The sequence below is a fragment of the Corapipo altera genome, unplaced genomic scaffold (genome assembly GCF_003945725.1).
Source record: "Corapipo altera isolate COAL_440 unplaced genomic scaffold, ASM394572v1 1, whole genome shotgun sequence".
NCBI lineage: Eukaryota > Metazoa > Chordata > Aves > Passeriformes > Pipridae > Corapipo > Corapipo altera.
In genome coordinates, this window is record NW_020884873.1 from 18,651,833 (window position 1) to 18,673,612 (window position 21,780).

Consider the following 21,780-nt stretch of genomic DNA (forward strand, 5'->3'; position numbering starts at 1 on the left):
AAGTAAAAACATAGCCTGCACATAAAAGGAAATTATTGTTCCACTCTGCCTGGCACCTGTGAAGCTACATCTGAAGTATGGTACATCTACTTTTGGAACTCAATGCTCAAGAGAGATTGATAAGAAGGATCCTTGGAAGATCACCAAGATAGTTGAGGGCTGCAGAACACGAGAGATGAGATGAAATGTGCTGAATTTGTGTAACATGAAGAATAAATAGCTAAGCGAGGAGAACTAATTGTGCTCTACAATAAGCTTACTGGTGTTCATAGAGAAGATAAAGCCAGACTGTTTTCAGAGATGCACAGAACACTGACAAGGAAACAGATAGAGCTTGCAGCCAGAGAAATTCCTCATAAATACAGAGAATAATTCTTCATTACAAGGGTGGTCAAGCACTGAAACAGCTTGTCCACAGTGGTTGTGGAAGGCTCCTCAGGGAGGTGGTCACAGAACCAGCATGCCAGAGTTCAAGAAGCATTTGGACAACACACTCAGGCACATGGTGTGATTCTTGGGGCTGTTCTGTGCAGGGCCAGGAGTTGGACATGATGATTATTGTAGGTCCCTTCCAACTCAGGAAATTCTATGATTCACCCTTGATAAACCCCAAAAGAACCTGGCCTAATTTTGAAGTTAACCTCCTTTGCAGAAGATATCAGACCAGATGACCTTCGGAGGTCCTTTCCAACCTAAATTATCAGTTTAACTTTTAAATTATTTTACAATTTCATTCTTGAGCCAGAGTGATTTTTGTGGCTTTTGACAGGACCCTTCCTATTTTTCAACATTGTAAAAAAACAGTATGGACAATAGGACTGCAACCTGTATTAATCCATAATTCACATCATCAGCATTTAGTATCATCTATAACCCTGAGTATAACTCAATGAAGAGTATGACTTCCTTAGTCTTTCTCTATGTTCAACAGATTTTCAGACCCTCTGCATTAACTTTCTATTTTGGGCTTTAGCTAACTATTTTGTCTGTATCATCACCACTCAATTCCAGAGTGAAGTCTCCTGTCAAGCAGGTATGTTCTATGATGGAATGTCTATAAATGTACAACTTCAGATTTTGGTGTGCAATAGTAGACTGTTTGAGTAGGTCCCACTAAGCAAATGATCCCGATGACTCTGTAAGAGTCAGTGTTTCTTCCCTCTGTAAGTTAGCAAAAGTAACTACTTGATAGTACCAATCATAAAGAAACTTTACTTGGAGCATGGATTGATACCCCATTCACTTCAAAAGCTTTGAAAGGCTTTAAAATCAATTTCATGTTTTACTGATACAGGGTTTGGGGTGCGGAAGTTGTCATTTAAGAAAAAGACTACATCGAAGCATAACTGCATTATACATACTGGGTATTTACACCAAGGAACTTCGTTCTAAACCAAATTACATTGGAATATCTTTTTTATAATAGTGTTTTAACAATTAAACCACCTCAGCATTAATTCAAATAATATTCTTTCACGTTTGCTGATACACTCAGGGACATGTCAGAAAAGAAGTATTCTCAGCCAATTCTTCTAGAACTCCTGGATGCAGATTACAAAGACCTGCTTATAGCCTTTGCTAAGAAATATTTATTATGGATTCTTTAGTATCTTCCTTGGAATTTCCAGGTTTCAAATAATTGATCACCTATGTAATGTTGTAATGTAATCTCACTTTTACTTAAAAATAAAAAAAAAATTTACTGTAATCTGCCTTTTCTCTTTCACTATGATTTCATGTTATCATTACCACCTACATCACTGTTAGAATTACTTTTCTATTTTTAACAATCTCACTTTTGTTATCGTTTGCTTTATCAGTCAAGGTTTTCTCTCAGGAACATTTTGTTTATTTTAATCAGCCTTCTACATTTTTCACGCCCCACTCAATGCCATTTCTCTTCTACCATCCTTACACTTACACTTCACAGAAAAGGAAGGATGGGTCCTGAATTGCTTCTTTAATGCAGCAATGAAAGCAAGACTGGCTCTAACAGAATTTGACATTTATGGACAACCTTTATAACTGTTAACAGTGATTTTTAATGTAATTTATTTGGTGAAATCTATCATATACCTATGCTTCTCAGCCGCCACTTCATCCAATTTTTCTACTTTTTGTACTGTGGACATGCATATAAACGAGACTTCTCAGTGACAAGCAAAATTCTGTCCATATTAAATCTGAAGTTACTACTAAAAAGTTATCAAAGGTTTCAAAGTAAATGAGCTAACTACAAACCGTGACTCATTTGGCCCATGTTGTTGGCAAGTAGTATTTTTCTCTGCCAGATCAATGCAGAAGTTTTGTTCTCTCTATTACCATTACATCCCCCCTCCTCAATATCAACCAGTTACAGTTCTCTTTCCTAGTATATTTACTCAATTGGCCTTAATTCATGCCATTTCAGAATGGCTCCAATACGTTTAGTCCCAATCACTGCATTTTAAGCTCTAATAATCTACCTGCCTACTTTGCTCTTCTGCCTTTTTATTTTCTTCTATTAATCTCGTTTTCCTTCAACCAGAACAGGCTGTCTACTTCCAGTTCCACGTCCCTTTCTTGAGGTGCTGTCTGCCTTCAAGTGGCCATGTTTTGTTGGCCTGTTCATGCATCTCAAATTATTTCCTTTCTCTAGTTCAGACACCTTCCTTATCCAGTAATTTTCTTTTACCACTTCCCCTTTCCAGAATGCCGCCCTGTACCTACCTTGACTTGTAAACCAGAAACAACGCAAATACATTTGTGCAGAACCAGCACATCTGCGCCATGCAGCCATTTCATGCACTACATGCATAACCACAGTAGAGCATATTATGTAATTAGCAATACAGTAATTTTGTTAAAATTTGCTGCTGTAAGGGGGTAGAACAGATAAATATCTTGATCTATTTCCCTATTTACAAAAACAACTTTTAAAAATGTACATATATGCACTTGAGAATGTATATTTATTCTAAAAGATACATGGAAAACAGTTCAGCATCCAATACTTTCAACAGCTTTGTAATCTCAAAAAGAAGAGAATTAAAACTACAACCAAGATAATGAAAATCCTTCATAACACCATGAAGCCAAAAAACCACAGTTGGTGGGTTCAACTTTGTTAATTCTGCACCCTTTTCAGGGCTAAACTCTCAGTATTGCTAAGCCTCCATGTGCATCAACTGGTGTCACTACAGAGACAGAAATAACACAGTAGCAAAACGGTAGAGGTTTGAACCAAACAAAAGCAGTAATATTATCAACAGAAACTACGTACTCAAATTTCTAATGTTTTTTAACGTATTTAGTTTTACTAAAGTAAACATTTTGCAGTAAGTTCTCGTTAACATTCCGCTAACAAAGGCAACCCAAAAATAATTAGTCAGAACAAATGTCTTCTGAGCTTCCCAGAAAATGCCATGTATATTTAAATTTAATTCTTGGCATTGTGCCAAAGTGGGGGGGTGGGCACCTAAGTGGAAAAATAATTTCAAAGGCCTCTAAACCATTAATGCAGAAAATTAGTTGCTTCTCTTACCTGTCAAGAAGATGGCACGTGCAAAATGAGCTTCCTCCTCTGAGTAAGCCACTGACATGCAGCTCATTTGCATAAAGTATTATCTACAAGTAGATTCCCAGGTCGGCCATCTTGATACTAAGATCTTGTTTTGTTTACATAGCAGCATGAGTACTGTTTTTTAGCCAGCTTGAGCTACAGCTAGTATACCTGTCGGCTTGTAGCCTACATCTGCTTGTTAAAGCCTGCTGGAATTCCTACTTCTCCACACAAGTAGCTGAATGTGTCAGGAGTGCCCCTGCAGCTCACTGAGCATGCCACAGCCTCCAAGGATACTACTGCAACTGCAAGTGCTTCCAGTGTTCTCTTTGTACTGCCTTCTGTGCTGCCAACTTATTAGCGCTGCAGCAACTATGTGCAGTGAAGTACCTCCTCCCACATACCACACAGTAGTACCAACAAACATTGATTTATTACAGCCCAGCAAAAGACACCACACTGAAAAAAGAACGCTGAAATTTCCTCAGTATTTTCACTTACTAGCAATCTAATTACACCTAGGTTCCTTTGTACATCTTTTCACATTCATCAGTGCTGCTCTTTCGGTCCGGAAGCCAGAGTGCTCCAGCAATCCGTGTGAAGGTGAAGTCCATGACACATGTTAGCTGCTGCCGGCATGGATCCAGACTGCAGTTACAGCTAGCTGGCGCCAGTAAAAATTTACATAAAGGGGCCTCATTTCAAGACTATACTGCAGCCCGATACTGCTTAGCAAAGCCTTCCCCTCCCCCTTCGCCCCCTCCCCACCCCCATGAGACTACTATGGGTTCTAGAATATATCCTCTAGTTATTTGCTTAATTATAATCCAGATCTGTGTCAAAAGTCAAGTGCTCGTCTTATCGTTCATATAAATGAAAACTGACAACAGCCTCTGCAAAAGAAATTCCATCTTGAAGCCTGTTCCTAGTAGGATACTACACACTGTTCACAGTGGTTCTGTAGTAATTGAAATAACACCGGAAAAATAGGTATGCATAATGCCTGGAACCGGCTCTCCTTAACCTGGTACTTTCAGTATTTCACAGACTACCACCAACAAATAAATATCAGTTCCAAGTAAAAAAGATGCATTTTTAGCCTCATGCTAAAAATGGTAACATGTCTGGCCATTTCACTTGTTGTTTCCACTATACATTTAATTTTTCATCATTAGGTAGATGAAGGATAAAAAAAAAAATCTCTCATCCAGAGCGTTATCTTTTCAAGTACCTCTAAGGTACAGTAACAGGTAGAGGCAGAAACTTGGATTTCAGCCTCAATCTGACTTCAAATAGTTAATTTCTTAATTCTTACCTTTAATCAAAGTCCAATTACATTAATAAATTAATTATATTTTACAAAGGCTTATTCTGAAAGTCATTGTACTGTTTTTAGGGGGAAAAAAAGAAGCCAGGCTTTAAGTGTACGTATGTAAAGGATGAATCATTCGCCAATACCTTTTCGTCCTCATGTGCTGCCTTTTAAGAACTCTTAGAGCACAAAACAACTCAATGCAAATAAACATACTATTTATTATATTAGCTGTAAACAGGAATTTGTGAAACCCTAAATAAAATCAAGTTTGGCTAGCTACACATATAGCAATGTGCAGCTGTAGTGTCAGCCTAGCACCATTTAGTGGAAAAGCTAAGTGATGGAGACAGCGATGCTTGTCAATTTGAGCAGGGCAAAAGCAGAGCACCTCAGGACCAGAAGAGCCTGCTTTACACCCCAGGCTTCTTCTAGTTCCCGTCATTGTTCCTCTGTAGAATGCCAACAGTGTCAATGCTATATATAGTTGAATTATATATCCCATTTTCTGCTGCAAGCATAATTTGCTGTAAGGTTGGTTCTAGATTATTAGAGCATAATACAATTTGCTTATCTGCAATGTAAAAAAATACTAATTTTGTATCTGAAAGTATTTAGTAATGCAAATTACTCTTCACTGGTTGTTACAATTCATCCTCACCTTTGTATCCAAAAACCTAAATTGACGTGTAAGATAGAAATAATTATTTTTCCAAAATGGCTGTCACATTAAAATGACAGTCACTAACATCTTCTTTTATGTCACATGTATCTTTTGACTTGCTTTACTTTCAAATTAGCACATTTAAATGCTGTGCAGAATATGTCCTTCAGTGATACTGTTGTCATTTGCAGAATGAATCATCAGATTAACAACCTCTGAGCTTAAAAATATAGGACACCAATGTTGCTTTATAAAAAGAAAATGAAAAAAACTCCTTGGATTTCCCAAATACAGCCGTGTCTCCACCCTCCCCCTCCCGCCCTCCCCAGCTCTACAGCCTTATGCACAAATACCAGAATAATAGTATGATTCTCAACACAGTAAAACAGACACTGCAAAATAAGAGCCCTGAAGCATTTTCCGTTCTGGGCTCCAGTCTGCTATGGGAAATCCAGGCCAGAGCTTGCCGGCAGCCCCGCGGGCGAGCTCTTCATCCGCAGTTTGTGGGAAGCACCACCCCGCTTCCAGAACGTTCCTGCAGAGTCACTCCCTCCCCCCTCCCTGCGCCTTCCTCCCTCTCGCACTACTGGCTATGACAAAGCTCACTTTCAAACGCAAAACGTTTTCACAAAGAGGAGGAGCAATCGGTTTACAAGTTAGAAACGCACCGACTCGGTTACACAAGCAGGGCGTGCTGAACCCCAGAGCAGCGGCAGCCTCTGCCTGCGATGCACAGCGCTGGCAGCCAACCCCGAGTACAAAAAAGACAGGGACCCTCCAGCAGCCTCCAAAACCAGGAAATTTGGGGGAGGAGGGAGTGGGGGTGGGGGGGTGGTGTTTTATTTTTGTTTGTTGGTTCGTTTGGTTTTTTTCCGTTTGGTTGGTTGGGGGTTTTTTTGTTTTCGTTTTGTGGGTTGGGGGGGGGGGGGGGGAGGAGAGGGATGTGGTTTGGTTGGTCGATTGGTTTTTATAACCTGAGAGATTAAACTACAGCATACTCAATCATATTCTCCAGTGACTGTCACTACAGAAAAAGCCAAAATGCCTGTTTGCCTTTCCCATGTTTCTCATACAGTCACTGGAAACATCTAAGTACTTTTATGATTTTGCCTTCTCAAAGCTAGTTAACAGGGCTCTTCCTCCAATATGTACACAATTTTCTACTCTCGAATCAAAATGACCTTAAAAAGCACATGTGTCAGTCAAAAGTAATAAAGCCGGTTGTGTTCAAAATAACTGCTATTAACTCTATGGGTTCAATAGGTACTTATCAAAGATAACATCCTCAAATTTTAAATATCAGCTGATTCATTTCAAAATAGGAAAGTAGAGGAAAAAAGTGATATAAAGTGATTTCCCTAATTCAGACCATTTTAGCTATTAAAGCATTCAATTGACAAAGTTTGTCTAAAATAAAAAGGAAAAAAATCCCCTACAAACCCAACCATGATTTAATCTGTCACTAATACCTTGACCTAAAAAAAGTCAAAACAACAAAAAACCCCAGAAGAACAACAAAAAACACCTACCACAAAGCAAATTAAAGGCACAAAACAGAATGAATTATTAAATTCTTCATATAACAGTCAGCTAAGACTTTAGTAATTCCCAGAGTCTTCTCACACTGGTGTTTGAAAGGCACAGAAAATTATGTACATTTCTAAAGTAGAGAACTGTTGATCAACATATTATCTTAGCCAGTGTGGTTTACTTCAACATATTTTACAGCAGAAGCCCTGTATCAGCAGAATAAACAGGGAAGACGGGAAAGGGGGGAGGGAGGGCTAACAATAGTTGTATCCGCTTTTCTACTTCAGAAAAGGGGTGAGAAAAAGTGTCTAAAATGGGTAACTTCCAAGCAGTAGCAGAGTCTAATGTTGTACTCCCTTTCTTCTAGAAAGGGCAAATACTCAGTTTGACTCCTTATCAATATTTTGCTCACTTAAATTTACATTAAGTATTTTGTTATTTACTAAACAAAGACTGAAAAGCTGACAGATCTCAACCTGAAAACCAAGATGATGGAGGAAAAAAAAATTTGCCTTACTGTTCCTTCAAAGACAGTACACACTTGAAAAAACTTACTAAAGTTTACAGTTAAAAATAAAGGTCCAATTCAATTATATAATAATAGTCATACCACGATTAAGATTCTAAACAGTTCTTAAACCATTTATTTCTAATACCTAAAGAACCGAGTCAGCTATTTCAAAGTGATTTACATACATTAAACAGTATTGCATTCATTCAGCAGTCCATTCCAGTTCGTTTAGAATCCTGCCTGAAATTGTTTGCTCCCAAAATTGCTACCAAAACAGAAGATGCAGCTGCGCAAATTGAGACAATTCTGACTTTTAAGAGGAACATAAAAAATAAGCCGTATTAGAATGGTTCCAAGCAACTATGATTTAGCAATGAAAAACTATTCAGATAGTTGGCGCACAAATGAATTTTCTTATAAGCAAGTGCAGCATGTGCAAAAAAGAAAAAAACTAAAAAATTCTGTACACTCCAGAATAAACTATTGTTTTTCTCTTGGAAAGTGACATGTATTTGAGACTGCTGTCCTATTAGGAATTGGTTTACTCCTGAAAGCCTATCATTCAAGTTTACCTATGAGCAGTACAAAGCTCAGCGTTCTAGAACATGTAGACATAAGAACACTGAACACAGTCTGACAATGCATCTCTCGTTAAAAATGTATAGAGATCAATTCAATTGAAATCATTAATTCATTATACATAACTATATCTAATTCAAACTGTGAATATCTAATTTACATATTTAATAAAAGCTTTTTTTTAGCATCCACTGAAGTGGCCTGTTCCCATGAATGTAAACTGTGGTTTTCGTTTTCTTTTTGACTACTAAAACCCAAACTAATTACACCGTGGAAGGGAACAGACAAGATATTACGCTTTCAGCTACTAGTACTACCATAAAGCAAGCATTACAGAGTATTTAGAGTTCTGGAAGGGAGAATGTGTTTCATATGCAGAACAGGTTTAAAAACCTACCATACTTTATACATTCCGACACCTACTTTAGGAAAGAAAAAAGAAAATCAACCAAAAAAATTCAAAATCCAATCCACACCACCTACCCAGCCCACACAACAAAAAGCTACAGCTTTCTGCTGGGCCAGTCATTTTGTACAGCACTCCCAAAAATGGAACTGTTTTCAAAATGGCCTTTTAAAAAGCAAAGGAAACCAAAACCAAAGGGAAGGGAAAATACTGAGACGAGAGCTTTCCTCTGAACTCTGGCAATCTCTCCATGCCTTTTCTGTAAAATGAGACTAAGCTTATTCATCTCACAGAAGAAAAACATGGGCAACAAAAAGGGTACTAAAACAATTGTAAGAAGGACATGGTCTGAACGTGTAGCATTTTACTTAAATACAATACGCATGAAGAACCACTCTTTACAGTGAACGTCAAAAATATGATACTTTTCATGTTTCCATTAAAGAGAGGGTCAATGAAACACCCCTAAATCAACAGAACAAACAGCACTTGACAATTTTTATATGGCCGTTTTCTTTAAAAAAACACAAACAACCAACCAAAAAGCTCAACCTCCAAAAAACCAACAAACCGCCACAAGATGTTTATGGTAAAGTATGTTTTAAACATAAAACTTCATCCCCCTTAGTGATTGCAAAGTAGGAGTTCAGTGATCTCATAAAGCATGAATTGTTTCTGCCTGCTTCAAACAATATGATGTATTAACATCTGGAATTAATCAACAACAATAACTGACTAAAAACCACACGAACACAAACTTCAGTAACCGTTTATAAGGCTGGGGTCAGGATGACTTGAATCAGAATATCTTGCAAAAAACCAGAAAGATTATTGTTTGAGGCATGGGAAGAAGGAGATTTCACTATATTATTAATCTGCATTCAGTAGATGAGGTGAACGTATGGCAAAACTTCTCATTTCACCAAGATAAATGTGGTCTGAATTTTCAGACGTTCTGTGGTCTGAATTTTCAGACGTTTTAAAGTACCCAAATGTTCCCAGGATCTAAACTATCTTACCCAATCAAGAAAAGCCACTATGAACTAAAATCTGCCTTAAATCCACTAAGCAAAGTTCCACTAGCAATAAAAGTAGTAAAACTATCTACCCGCTTACCCATTTGATCATCACCTGCGACCACACATTCGCATACTTGTTACTTATCTCTTAAAGAAAGAAAATCTCATGGTCAATTACTTAAAAATTTGCTGTTAGCTGAAGTCAGCAATCAACCTGAGCTTAAAAATTCTGTATTTTATTGACTTTTTAAATTTCTTTTTATCACATGCATGTGGTAAACAAGGAGCAAACATGTCTCCAGAGAACTTGATGTGCACTGTCTGCCCAGAATACTTCATTTCTTCATAAACAGTGTGTTGCTTTTATTTGTAGAAGATCATTTATGGACATAGATATTTCAAAACTAATTTAACTACTTAGTACTTTGTTGTAGATGATACTAAAAGCACCAAATTAATGTGCAAAAATTCTGAAGGACTAAACTTTTAGGTTGACTGACTTTCACATCCTTGGCACAAAGTTCAACTTCAGCCAGGAAAATAATATAAGCTACACTCAGATGAGTTATCCAGCTCTTCTGCTGCTCCTGACATGGTTCTGGAGAACTTTAAATAATTCCCTATTTAATTGCTCTCAGTTTATGCAGCTCAAGAACCTATAAAGACCTTAACTAGGTTTAAGACACAGAACAAGAAAACAAGAGAGTTGTAAGGAAAATGTCTTACTTCTGCTTCTCTTCTGTTGTCCCCCTCCCCAATGGAAAAAAACCCTGGGCATTGCTTTTCTCCTACCTTCCTCTCCTGGACACTTTTAACACTTTTAATGAGTGTACAGGTTGACAGATAGGTAGGCCACCAAGCAGTACCACACAGAGAAATACACTAACTAGGCCATGTGAAACCACTAGCACTTTGAAACTCAGATTTCAATGGAATTAAACAATGATTTATCTCAAAATTTGAATTTTATAATTTGCAGCAAATCTGAAAAATTTCTGAAAAATTTCTGAAAAATTTCTGAAAAATTTCTACTTGTTCTTGAGTAGTTCATAATTGCTACCTGCAAAACAGTTAGCATGTACATAATCATTGCTATTTCAATGTATTTACACAGACTTTGTAGTTATTTATCACTGGAAAAGTTACATGTTAAGAATATGATAATCAAATGAAAATCTAACCACTTGGTTACAAAAATTTAATAAAATTTGTAAAGAGTTTATTTTACGTTTTAGTTAAAAGTCTGAGGCAAGCTTTTGAAAAATGCACAGAATAAAATAAAAGCTATTCTGACCTGGTAAGAAAGTAAGCCAAAAAGAAATAATTTGATTAGCCAGACATACAGATATGACCTTAGATCTGTCCTGTCCCATGTGATCTGTCCTTTAACTGAGACAAGAGATCTGTGAATTAATTCAGTAAGAGAGGGGAGGGAAGGGTATATTATACAGCTTAGAATTAGATAATTTTGCCTGACCAAAATTTGAAGTTGTTTCTTAGCAAAGCAGAGCTGGTGCTCACCTCTAAGGTTTGGAGCACGTGATGCCACCAGCTCTGCTAATTTGCATACAGTCAAGTTAAACTGCTGCAGTGAAGACACTCTGTCAGCCATTCTGAAACTGCACTGTCTCAGCTGCACTGAAAATGAGACTAAGATGGCTGCAATGTACACTCAAGACCTGCCACTCAGTGACGACTCAGCAGTGAATAAAACATTAATAAAGCAAAGCACCTCCCTCTTTACCACACTGCAACAAACTGCACAGGCGGGGTGCGTGTGTTTGTGCAGGCAGAGGAATGGTTTCTTTGACAGGCAGGAAGTGATTAATGCACAGCTGCAATGCTGCAGCTACTCAGCACAACTGGTAAAGAGAAAACTAAACCAAAAACCATCGAGAGGCAGCCCTCCTAGGCCTGTGATCCTGGATTTGCAACATGTACTTCAAATCCCTCCCAACTCCAAGGCAGTTCAGGATCCATGTCACATATTAACAGTCAAGGTTACAGAGCCAGATCATGCATAGAACTGACGAACATTAGGGAATACTTTTCAAGAGCAGGCTCATTTCAGAGTTAAAAAAAGAAAAAAAGTGCTTAAGAAACTGATCTGTACCTTCTTACAGCCCGACCTACTTTGAAATATTCTGTAATATTAGTTGCCCAATAAAACAGTTTTACTTGGGGAAGAAAAAAGGAAGTTCACTTTATAAGAAAGCTAGCAAAAAACCCCAAGAACATTCCAGAACTTCAGTGCCCACAGAAATCAAGTACTGAATTCTTTATGAATGACTCAGCATGTTGTTGTGTAAGTTTTTCAAAGAACAGTCATATCTAGAATCACTTCAGGAATTTTGCTGGAATCTTGTTGCAAAAAAGTAGTTCCTGAAGAGCAGGTTTGAGAACCTATGGGGGTGACAAAGGCGTTGTCAAAACAAACACAATTTTAATGCAAAGAGAATTAAACACAATTTCTGCTCTAAATCTGTTCATTAAGAATTAAACACAAAACAAGTTCTGCTCTAAATCTGTTCATTGACACCAATCATGTGCTGTTGTCCAGAAACAGTGGATCAGTTCTGGAGGGAGGTCCTCTATATTTGCTTCACTTCTCTACTAAATCCAAATATGTCTACTTTAGTAAACAAAATAACTGCAAGAGCACATGGAGCGATTCTGAAGGAAATTAATGATGAATTATAACTAACCTTCTACCGAAAAATTGTCTTTGTGATCCAAAATTAGCCCAACTCCGCTCCCTCCCAAAAAACTAGAACATGCCCTCCAACCGCTTTGTTTTATGAAAATGTTTAAACTTACGTAACTGTGCATGTCTGTTGCCAGCTGCAGCTGGTTATTTCAGGACTGATTAATCATGCCCAGTTGTCTGATGTATTCATCAACACCACAGTTAGTATTTCAAACTAAAAAATGGTAAAATACACCATCTGGCTTTTCTTTTTGGCCTTGTATTAGCATGATTTGCAATACAAGAAAGAGCATGTGCCACATACGAGACAGTTACATTGATAATTTTTGTGTCTGATAGTACTGTTCAGATTTAGAAAACTAAATTAAAATACAGTTGATGTTCAAATGCCCAGAAGAGAGATCTCGCAAAAAACAAGTCTGTGTGCACTGGAGAACAAACTCATTTCAATTAATTTAAAATTACTCATTACACTGAAGCTTTTCTTCACTAAGACCTATTACTAAATCAAAAATCAAGTTTACAACAAATTCAAAAGAAACATTTTCTATTCGCCGTTTATAACCCCATGTTGCTTATTCTGAACCTCATACATACCATACCATAGCTTAAGCTTATAGGAATTTACAATAATTTATAACTTTTCAAAATTCAATATTATTAATATTCCATGTGTAGGACAAATATATACTTTGATTTCCACACTAGCAATGTTTTAAATTGAAGAAAAACCTATGTTTAGTACACCTACAAAATTCCTAGATCAAAAGGTGAATTCTGACCTCCAATCCTAGAATTTCAGGAATATTACCAAAAACCTAGGGAGGCTATAATCTGGAACCCAAGAGCTGCACTTGTACAATATTGTGTTCTCTTAACATTGGGGCTTGGAGCTCAATCTATGGAAACTCAATTACATAAATAAGTTTTGAATGGGCAAAACTACTCGGCAAAATATTTCAGAGAACTCTTTCACTGAGCCAGAGAAAAACAAGAAGCCATGTCACAGTCTACTTGCTATAAACATCTTGCCTTGTCAGAAAGCTTCATGAACATGCAGGTAACATATCTTAACACAGACACACAGCTGCAGAAAACCTTGAAATCTTACTGAATAGTAAGAAACCATGTGCCTTTACTCAGGAGTTCACTTCCATATATTTCCATTAGTAGACAGAGATGCATTAGCATGTTAAAAATAAAACTAATGTTTAATTAAACCCAAGATTAGGAATGAAATAATTCTTCTGAAAATGCTTTAGTTCAGGAAGTAATAAGAGTGAACATATGCTAACGTGGAATTCCTATATTAGTGCAGGACTACAATTTCTTATTGTTACTTAACTTGGCATCTGTATAGGTGGTCAAGAAGTCAAAACCACAAGAAAATCAGGCATTTTAGAAAGATTTGAGGATGGAATTTAAACTTCATGTTATGTTTAGATTTCTCTTAAACACCTAATAAAAACTCCCAACAACCTTAATTCTGCCTTCTTTTGATGACATGCCAACACACTGCAGTATCATCTCAACAAGTTCAGTTATTCTAGTCATAGTTAAATTTTAAAACGGGGCTTCTGTTTTTCAAACTTCTCATGAACATCAAACAAGAAACTCTAGAGAATGGCACCCTGTCATTTCTCTAATTTTTGCCCTATGTAAGTAATGTCACCCTCTGCACGTAGCTCTTAAATATCATTACAAAGAGACACAATTCACATTAGGGCTCCTACCCTGAAGAATCTAGGGGAAGCAGAAAATTCTGAACTTTCAGACAGGGTTTTATGTCATTTCATGTAAAAAGGGCAGGAGAGAAGCAGGCAAAGCATAAATATTATATATTATATGCATAAAAATTATATGCTTAGAAACCAGTCTGCTAGGTATCATCCACAAATCGTTGTGTACAAACGACATCTTATCCACTTTTCTCATTTACCCTTTTCCTTTATTGATCTCTTCTGTGTTGTTGGGTTTTTGGTATGTTAGTTAACATTAAGTGGACAGATCAGTTCTTAGACTGATGAAGTTCGGTGAGGAGAGATTATTATTTGAAAGCATCTGAACTGAAGTCTCAAAAGACTATCCATTGAAACCCTCTTTTATCTACACAAGCCAGTAAGCTGACATCAAGAAACATCTCAGCTCTCACTTAGAACTTCAAGAACTTCACAAAAACTACCTAAAGTACTGGTGGGAAAAAAGAGTCCTTGATGATCATGAGGCAAGGAATATGAAAGTTCAGAAAGTCAAAAGTCTGCACAACATTTGAGGACTTTTCATAATTCCAAGCCCCTTGACAGTAGGACCAATGAAGGCAATTTTCAATGTACTGACTGAAGTCAGCAATTAGATATGTTTATGTGCCTAAACACATTTTTGAAAGAAGTAATGAATTAGAATGCAACATCTTTTTATAATTACTTCATGGAAACTGCATTAAGTTGGAGGCAAAGCTAGAAGAAACTTTCTTTCATGCCAGGTTTTGGCCTGTTCGAGGTTTGAGATTTTTTACCATAACATCTCTTTAAACTACTGTGAAATGAAAGATAATGCTTAGGACAGCACAAAATAACAGAGCAAACACACAACTTATTTTAACTGCTACCTGACATATCCACAGTCATATAATTAATTAAACATATATTAAGTACATGAACTTACTTAAGAGCATTTTCAGAAATTGAATCTAGAAGAGAAAAATATTTTTCCTGTGTTAAAAAAACCCAAGTTACGCATATCAAACTAGCTCTATTAGTTTACCTAAATATTTCAGAAAATACAGTATTGAGGAAAAATTACTAATACATCAGGTGATTTGATGTTTGTTCATGGAAAAAAATAAGATCTATTAATTCATAAGTCCAGGTTTTAGTAATTTGTAACATGCACAGATCACAATAAAAGAAAGAGCATAGTTTGCCTTTTATTTTTCCTTCAAGATATTCATAACTCCCAAAGGAAAGTAAAGGGCATTTATACTATACATATACATATATACAGTGTTGTGAATTCCTTCACAGTGATATGATGGAAGCTGACATACAAATGAGGATCAGGCATTTATTTAATACCATATAGTTACTACTATGCCTTCAGCTACACCACCAAGGAATCTTTATTTTCAAAAAACAAAAAAACCCAAAAGGGAGGGAGGAACAGAACAGGGGGGCAGACTTGCTGTGATATATACTGGCAGTTTTAAAAAGTATACGTCAGTGCTACTAAACAAGATAAGGAGTGAACAATGGAACTAATGAATCCACATTTCCTACAAATTTAAAAATGTCGTCTTGCTACTTTTTAATCAGGTTGTCACTGGTGCCTTAGAACACTGGGCAAGTGAGTGCAGGTCCACAGCTGGTCTGAAGCTGCCTGCTGATGTGACAGATGCCATACTGCTTTGACAGACAGTACCTATGTCCTGACTGACAGCAAGTTATCCCCCCAAAACAACACGTAACTCCCAAGTTCCCTTACTGGTGACAATGGTAGCCTCTCCTCACCCCAGCTGTTCTCACCAAATTTGCAGGAATTAATTGATACTCCTTATATTTACTGAAAACCAACAACTCTTTCAAGACTTATCAAGGACAGAACAATTGACAATCAATGATCACAATACAGGAAAACACCAAATGGACAGCAAATGGAAAAAAATGCATTCAGCTTGCAAACTATTAAGTAAGAGGAACATACTGGTAAAGTGTCTTTTGGCCTTCCTATTTACATTTTATGAATAAACTTGGGATTTTCGGCATAAATATAGTTTCTGACAATTAAGTCCAGCTAAACTTATAAATGATTATACTATTAAAATCATCCAGATGGGGAGAAAAGTGATTTTTCCTCTTGTTTTGAAAAGAAAATATAGTATCTGGTTTAGTCCACTACTTTTCACTGTGGAAATATTTCTGGTTTTTAACAGAAAAAAATGCACAAACACAATGAAAATGATGATTTAGTTACTAAGTAAGAATCAGTTAATAACTGATAACAATAACAGGATTTTCCAATTTGTTTAACATGTAAACTGTTTGCACCAGATACTCTGAAATCAGTATTTAAGCTATTTTTACCCATAGGTCATTGAGTTTCTTCACTGGCAAAATCACCTCCCATGCTGGTAGGAAAGCATTTGCCGGTTGTCTTTCATGTCCCACGTGGAAGCATTAGTAAAGGAGCCTTTACAGAAAAACTAACATACTAGACTTAATGTTTATCTTCTAAATATGTGAAATGAGCACACCAATACAAGCCAAAGCAGGAGGTACCAGAAACCATGAAAAAGTATGGCATGCATTTGTATCTGTTGGAATCAGCATCTTCTGGAACTTTGTAATGGATAGGAAATAAGAAGAGTTCTCGCAATGAAAGCATCAAAATGACAATTTAAATTAATGCATATAATTACTGTATCCTTCTATGAATCAATTCTGGTATGACTGGTTTCAAACCTACACAAGATCCAAGACAGTCTTGCTAAATTAATTGATACAGAAAAATACAGTACTGTTCCACATTATCACAGGAAACATCAGTTCAGCACTGCTACATTTGGTAGCAAGGTTGCAGCTGATAAAAAGCCTTCTACTTCAAGAAACGTATACTGAGTTTTCTGAACTAAGAACATAATAATAATCTGAAATTCTTAGTACAGTTCCTTTCCAGATTATATGTACATAGGAACTTGACTTGGTACTTTTGCAATATACAAAATATTAATTTTTTAATAATATATTTTAAAAATACTAAAAAAAAAAGTTATCTTAACTGCCATACCTGCGGAATAAATAGCGGGTGTAGTTGCCACGATTTATGAACTGCACAAATCCTCATGCAGTTGTTAGTGAACTGATTTTATGATTGGCCTAACAACAACCGTTAGCCCTGTTTCTTAGATCTGAAACCAAGAAATTACCTACCCAAGACGAAGTATCAAATGGCACTGTTTTTTGTGTTTGGTTTTTTCCCCCAAGGAACTCTTAATATCTGAAGGAATACTCTCCTTCATACCTTCCTGTAGAACTGCAAAACCCAGTATCCAGTAAGAAAAACACACTTCTTACATTGATATTTGAGGTTTGTGTACAGAGTTCATATTTAACTTATTAATTGCAGATTTAAGCAGATGTTAAGTATGTCCTTCATGCTTTCAATTTTAAAAACCTACATATAAAGTAAATATTTGTAACTGCGATAAGTGCAAGTATATCAAACTAGTGTATCAGTTAATGGCCTAAAATATATTTTAACTTGCAAAAGAGAGACAAACAGCATGCTTGTAGAATATCCTGATCTTGTCGATGCAAATTCCAGTACATTTATTAATAATATATTGCATTTACTTGTATAATTTGGGATATTGAACAAACATATCTGTTAATATGGTCTCATTAGCACATCAGATACGCTGTCTAGATGTACAAGTGTCATTATCCTATGACTGCATGAAGTCTGCAGTTTTAAGCTTATTGACTGCTCCCTAGATCAGCAGAGCTGTTCACCCCTTGATTTTAAGCAAATGCTTTTCCATCAACTATTCCAGTTTTTCCAACAAGTCTATATGCATTAGGGGTCACAGTGACATCACATTACATAAATTTATTCCAAGATTACTGTTAAACAACAAAACATCCTAATGTTGGCACTTCCGACATCTGTCAAATATCAGGAGATCCAGTAAAAGAAGGATTCACCTGCTAAAAGAACAAACCACTCGAGGACAGAGCTACACCTCTAACAGGCCCTGGAATTAAAAGTGCAAAACTCTAAACCATGAAGAGTTTTGGTATTTTCAATGTTTACATTTAAAAAAGATTAGCAGTTCAAATGTACCTTCTTTACACAAACACACGTCTCAAACTGGTGTCGCCATGTTGTTTGATGTGGGCGGCCATGACACTTGGATGAGCTGCTTGGGCCTTGTTTAGTGGTGACATCGCACGGATGAGGCCCAACTGGGCCTTCTGTTTGTTCCCTCATCGAAATGCTCTGCTTTCCAGTGAATGAGTGCGCCCGTATTGCCACAGGAACTGTGCACTGCAGGCATCATTGTAGGAACACCACCAACGGTTTCCCCTCGTTGCTTCCACAACCCACGTGCTGCGCCATGCCTGTACGGGCGTTCCATGGTGCCACACAGGACCCCCGAGGCCACGCCACCCCAATTCCAACAGGGAGCGAGGAAAGGCTGTCGAGGCGCCGGGCGCACCCCTGTCCCACCCAAACACGCGCCGCCACCTCGCCTCGCCCGGGGCGCGCGAGGCGGATCGCGCCCAGGCGCGCGCCCAGTACCGTCGGTGCCCGGTGCGCGCCGCCGCCGGACCCACCTGTGCTCGCGCCTCCGCCGCCGCCGCGCGCGCGAGAGCAGCGGCAACGCACATGCGCGCCGCGGCCGCTGCACTGGAGCCGAGTCACGTGCTCCCATGCAGGCGCGTGTACAGAGCTGCAGCCCCACGGCGCATGCGCGCTGCTGCTGCCGCCGCTGCCGCCGCGCCGCGGGGCAGCGAGTGTTGCAGCTGCCCTGCCCTGCCCAGCCCGGCCCCCGCGCCCTGGGCGCGCCCGCGCGGTACCTGCGCCCTCGCGTCCCGCGGCAGCTCCTGCCCCAGCGCCCAGCGGCCGCCGCCGCCGCTCCCGCCTGCCCGCTGCCGCCGTGGATTCAAACTCGGAACCCGCTCCGGGCGCCAACGCCGCCTCCCGCGTCGCACGCGCCGGGCCGCTATGCAAATGAGCCCCGTGTCCCCTCCCATCTCCCGACTGGCTCCGCCCCCTCCGAGGGCACAGGGGCCGGCAGTGGGGAGCTGCCTCGGAGCCGGCCAATCACAGAGCCGGCCATCTTGGCGGCATGCAAATGACCGCCGGGATATTTAAATAAGGCGGTGGCCCCGCCCCTTGGCGGACGTCGTGGACTATTAGGCGCAATGAGACGCTGGGGCGCGCTACGGCTGCGGCCACCAGGGGGCGCTGCGGCAGGCCCGGGGGGCGGTGCCGGGAACAGCCGGCCCTCCCTTCTTCCCTTCTGCCCTTCCCACCCTTCCTGCACTTCTGCAGCTTCCCACCACTGCAGCTGTGCGCCGCGAGGCTCTGCAGCCTCTCTGACACCTTCGAAAGCCTGCCTAAAATCCGCCGGGCTGCATTATCAGTGTCATGAATTGCTTGCTGCTGGTCCCTTACCACCTTTCTTGTCCTGCTTCCGCACTATGGCTGTGCCTGGCCAAAGCACAGATGTTTGGGGTTGTTTTATAACCAGCTTTGCAGTTTAGGAGTGGAGGGAAACCACTCATTCTGTTGGCTGCACTTTAAATGTATCCGAGGCACACGGGGTTATCCTGAGTGAGCTGCAGGTCAACCACAAGTGGCCATTTCCCACCTACCTTCAGGGCCTTAGGGATGGGGGTGGGGGGGGGAAACCATAGAACTTGCTTTGATGTGAGCCAGAACTTGGTGCCTTTTGTACCATAGCCAAAGGCAGGAATTACCATTGCCAGCAGCTGGTCTGTCCCATGAGGTATGGGTCAGGTCTAGCAGAGAGACCAGATACATGAGAAGGCACAAGAGGATAGAAGGACACATGTAGACTTTCTGCCAGAAATGCTTATGTATTGCCTGCGCTAATCTAGTGTTAGTCACGTACCAGTCACCAAATAGCTCGATAATGGAGAGTTCCATTTCCTCCTTGTTAAGGCAAATAAAGTTCACATTTTTCCCACTGAAGGTGTGAAAAATGGCATCTTGATTTATTTTTTTTCAAGAGTAAGCTAAATATGAAAGAAGTTTCTTTCTGTCACCTACCAGGCTGACCAACAGGTCAGCTCTGTGTCTGTATGTCATGAAAGAGTACTTATGACACAGCCACTGTAAGAGTTTTGTCAGATGTGCTTGGCGGATTTGTTAAGGAAACTTTCCTGTCTGACCAGGCAGGAGCCACTATGGCAGTCACTTGCACCACCCGAGCTAGGACCAAAGCCCCTTCACAGCGAGTGGCTCCAGTGAGCCAGCAGGTGCCCCACTTGATTCCCTATGCTCACCACATTCACACAGTGAGACAAGGTTTCCGTACTGGTTTGACAGCAGGTTTCACAGAATAGAGTCTCAGACATCTGGATCCTTAAAATAATTCATTCATGGTGCAACAACAGAATAGCAGCTCAAGCTTGTGCCTCTGAGGAGGGACAGTCTGCGTGCACAATAGCCTGGAGTCTTCCAGCTGAGTCATTGGCTCCTGCTGTCTCTGAGTGTCCAGTCACCTGGATGGTGCCACAGGTCCCTCATGCCCTTTGTTATGCAAAGGGTCAGCACCAGTTCGTGGCCTCTTGCGTGGGGTTCTGGCCATTTCCCACCACCTAGACCTCAATCTCCAGCAGGCACTGCAGCTGCACACTGATCTACCTGCACTGAATGTATTCCTCAAGAGATTGAGGGGCAGTATTTTAGGGTGTTGCCATCCCCAGTGGTTTGCCTGACCTCCCTGCTACATGCTTCCATTGCACAGCCAAGATGGAAGAAGTAAATGTATACATGTGCCCATAAATTTGTGCAAACACATCTGCAACAGGTCTTTAAAAAGTGGCACTAGCCTGGAATTTGAGCTGCTGAAATGGGAACATACGTCTTGCTTAGCTGTATGACAATTTCTAAGATGAAGTGTGGCAGAAACCTGCAACAATAGTGTCTTAAACTTTCACAGTTAGCATTGTCGAGGTACAGCACAATACTGTCTTAGAAAAACGGATACTTGTATTTGAAGTTGAGTCTTCTGAGGTTTTGTGTACAGTCAGAGGACAAGACATTTCAGAAAGAAAAGGCTAGAACTATCCAGAAGTTCCTAGCCACGCCTGTTGTTTAACTTGAAATTTCACTGCTGGTGAGCACTTTTGCAGAGTCCATGCATATATATCCTTTGGGAGTCAATCAGGAGTGAATGCTTTGTGGCTAAAAGATGCAGGTTTTCAGAAGACTGTGTATTAGTACAGCCTTTGAATAACAATCGGTGTTATTCCAAACTTACTTTAGTATGGAAGCCGTTGGAGAAATATAGTTTTGTTCAATGCAGTAAAATTCATACACCTAAAGGGAGAGTTAAGAAGGTTTTATCTACCTAAAAAATATACAGTTTGTTAAGACTGCATTAAGGTATGAATTTGCTGCCAGTAGCATGATTTTTTTCTCACAAATAAATAGAAAATACTATGACTATGATTACAGGTGCTAAGGGAATGTAGTAAATGGGGTTATGTCAGGCTAGTGACCAGTCACTAGTGGGGTTCCTCAGGGAACTAAGGGGAGACCTCATTGCAGTCTACGGCTTCCTCATGGGGGGAAGCAGAGGGGGTTTCAGTTCTCCAATGAACTTAAGGCTTCAAGTCTGCATACAACATTTCATTTTCTTATTTCCAGGTACTGTTATAGGACAGCTCCTAACCTACGAATGACATATCACTAGAAGGCTGATTACACGGTCCTTGTCTCTTTATGTCAAATAGTGTTAGAAGTACGATACTTAACACCG

General features: G+C 39.4%; 1 protein-coding gene across 9 annotated transcripts in view; it reads right to left on the minus strand.

Annotated features, from left to right (window-relative positions):
• The window catches only part of ATF7IP (activating transcription factor 7 interacting protein), an 86,251-nt gene extending 67,273 nt beyond the window's left edge, over window positions 1-18,978 (minus strand). For 2 of the 9 annotated variants that reach the window (XM_027654147.1, XM_027654092.1), the window contains exon 1: window positions 18,108-18,511. The gene's annotated coding sequence lies outside the window, so the exon portion shown is untranslated. Of the gene's footprint in view, window positions 1-3,523; window positions 3,854-18,107; window positions 18,512-18,844 lie in introns of those variants that run through there. The other 7 variants (XM_027654168.1, XM_027654138.1, XM_027654160.1 and 4 more) reach the window with 5 other exon arrangements.
• Between the last annotated feature and the right edge of the window lie 2,802 nt (window positions 18,979-21,780).